Source organism: Capra hircus, chromosome 1, assembly GCF_001704415.2.
Source record: "Capra hircus breed San Clemente chromosome 1, ASM170441v1, whole genome shotgun sequence".
Lineage (NCBI taxonomy): Eukaryota > Metazoa > Chordata > Mammalia > Artiodactyla > Bovidae > Capra > Capra hircus.
Window position 1 is genome coordinate 116,647,247 of NC_030808.1, and position 3,544 is coordinate 116,650,790.

Here is a 3,544-nt window from a genome sequence, read left to right on the forward strand (position 1 = left end):
TCTGTGACAGGCACCAGCTGGACTCCTGTAGGACTCCTATCATCCAAGTGGGAGGTTTGGGAACACCAGGAAAAAACCTGGGTTCCAGCTCATCCTGGCTTCCCCCACTTCACATTCAATTTCCCTTCCCAACAGCCTGCCCTGCAGAGTCTGTGTCCCCGGGCCAAAAAGCAGAACCAACAGCCTCGCACACACGGTCCCCCAGCTCCCACTGCTCAGACAGGTCAAGTCCCTTCTGTAAGCCCCTTACTAGGTAGCTCTCTTCATGCTCCTGCCTCTCTGATCCAATCCTTACTGGTGGACACAGATGCTGCTAAAAGGGCTCATTGATTTTTCTCTCCCAGTTTTCCCTGTTTGCCCAGTTTCCTTAGGAATCCCAGCATGGTGGATGGGGATAATCAGCAAGCAGGCCAGGCATTCCTGGGCTCTCCTACTATAACCTCATGCACATTTGTTCAAGCACCCCTTGAACATCAATAAAAATAGAAATATGGAAGTCTTTAAAATGACTGAAATAGCTCATGTTAACTCAATACCCACAGGATACACAAGGTCCAAAATACTATATGAAAACTTAATGAAACAAGAACAGTGAAGAATGCAGACTCTAATCCAAGAGACGAGAAGGCCACCTTCCTTGCACATGTGTTTTATCCCTCGTTTATTAAATACTTAATATGTTTTTGGAAATCAGCTGTTAAATGTGGTAATAAAATTAGCTGACATTAGAGGGTTTCTTTTATACGACACAGTTTTCTAAGGTCAAAGCACTTGGAATAAAATTTGGTTTAAGCACAATACATGTTACCTGTTCTCATTTTGAGTGGTTTATGTGTCACATAGGAAATGGCAACCCACTCCAGAATTCTTGCCTGGAGAATCCCATGGACAGAGGAGCCTCATGGGCTACAGTCCATGGGGTTGCAGAGTCAGACATGGCTTAGTGACTGAACAACAACAATGGTTAACTCTTACCATGACCTGGTGAGTTGGGGACTGGAGTAGTTGGTGGTGGTATCCCCATCTCCTTGAGCAAGCAGGCACACCCACCCCCAGCTGCTGTGGGGGAAGGTTTCTAAAGGTTTACAGCTCTCCCTTTTCTCCAGAGACTTGCCTTCCGACCCATAGGAGCTGCCCGAGGAGGTTATGCCACACACCAGTCTTGGGTGACTTCAGCAGCCAACGACTGAGGGACCTGGGGCACGAAAACCTAGCCCCTTGCCTTGGGTGCATGCATGCCAAGTCGTTTCAGTCATGTCTGACTCTGGTGACCCAAAGGACCATGGCCCTCCAGGCTCGTTTGTCCATGGGATTCTCCAAGCAAGAATACTGGAGTGGGCTGCCAAGCCCTCCTCCAGAGGATCTTCCTGATACAGGGATCGAACCTTCATCTCTTGTATCTCCTGCATTGGCAGGTGGGTTTTTTACCACTAGCACCAACTGGAAAGCCCAGCCCCTTGCCTTGCCTTAATGGTGGGACTAACTTTGTGGTCTAATTCATAAGCTCCCTGTGGATCACACTGAAGCTAGACCCCCTCTGAGAATCACAGTCTAACTTGGCCCTGCCCTAGCCCACTGTTCCCTGTCAGTCTCTTGAGAGTCTCCCCTCAATAAATCATGTGCTCTCAAAACCTTTTCTCTGATTCTGCTTTAAGACAAACTGACCAAGAATGCACTATAGATATGCCCATTTCCAATGATAAAACATCCACAACTTCCCAGGTGGCTCAACGGATAAAGAATCCACCTGCAATTCAGCAAACATAGGAGATGTGAGTTCAGCCCCTATGTAGGGAAGATCCCCCGGAAGAGGGCATGGTAATTCACTCCAGTATTCTTACCTGGAGAATCCCATAGGAGGAGCCTGGAAACAGTAAGGACCTAACAGAAGCAGAAGAGATGAAAAAGAGTTTGCAGGAATACACATAACTATACAAAAAAGCTCTTAATGACTTTGATAACCACAATGGTGTGATCATTCACCTAGAGACAGACATCCCAGAGTGTGAAGTCAAGTGGACTTTAGGAAGCCTTACTACAAACAAAGCTAGAAAAGGTGGTGGAATTCCAGCTGAGCTGTTTCAAATCCTGAAAGATGATGCTGTTAAAGTGCTGCACTCAATATGCCAGCAAATTTGGAAAACTCAGCAGTGGCCACAGGACCATAAAAGGTCAGTTTTCATTCCAATCCCAAAGAAGGGCAATGCCAAAGAATGTTTAAACTTCCACATAATTGCACTCACTTCACATGCTAGTAAAGTTATGCTCAAAATCCTTCAACTTAGGCTTCAGTAGTACATGAACTGAGAACTTCCAGATGTACAAATTGGGTTTAGAAAAAGGCAGAGGAACCAGAGATCAAACTGTCAACATTTTTGGATCATAGAGAAAGCAAGAGAATTCCAGAAAAATATCTACTTTTGCTACATTGATTATAATAAAGCCTTTGACTGTGTGGATCACAACAAACTGTGGGAAATTCTTAAAGAGATGGGAATATCAGACCACCTTACCTGTCTCCTGAGAAACCTGTATGCAGGTCATCAAGCAACAGTTAGAAAGAGACATGGAACAACAAATTGGTTCAAAATTGGGAAAGGAGTGCATCAAGGATATATATTGTCATCCTGCTTATTTAAGTTACATGCAGAGTATACCACGTGAAATGCCGGCTTGATGAATCACAAGCTGGAATCAAGATTTCTGGGAGAAATATCAACAATCTCAAATATGCAGATGATAACCACTCTAATGGCAGAAAGTAAAGAGGAACTAAAGAGCCTCTTGATGAAGGTGAAAGATGAGAGTAAAAAAGCTGGCTTAAAACTCATCATTCAGAAAATGAAGACAATGGCATTCGGTTCCATCACTTCACAGCAAATAGAAGGGGAAAAAGTGGAAACACTGACAGGTTTTATGTGCTTGGCTCCAAAATCACTGCAGACAGTGACTGTGGCCATGAAATTAAAAGACACATGCTTCTTGAAAGGAAAGTCATGACAAACCAAATGTGCATGCTCCTTTGCATCAGTCATGTCTGAGTCTTTGCAGCCCACCAGGCTCCTCCGTCTATGGGATTTTCCAGGGAAGAATACTGGAGTGGGTTGCCATGCCCTCCTCCAGGGGGATCTTACCAACCCAGGGATCAAATCTGCATCTCCTGCATAGCAGGTGGATTCTTTACCACTGAGCCACCTGGGAAGCCCAACAAGCCTAGACAACACATTAAAAAGCAGAGGCATCACTTTGCCAACAGAGATCCATATAGTCAAAGCTATGGTTTTTCCAGTAGTCATGTATGACTGTGAGAGTTGGAAGACTCTTGACAGTCTCTTGGACAGCAAGGAGATCAAACCAGTCAATTGTAAAGGAAATTAATCCTGAATATTCATTGGAAGGACTCATGCTGAAGCTGAAGCTCCAATACTTTGACCGCATGATGCTAACAGCTGACTCATTGGAAAAAACCCTGATGCTGGGAAAGATTGAGGGTAGGAGGAGAAGAGGGCAACAGAGGATGAGATGGTTAGATAGCATCACCAAC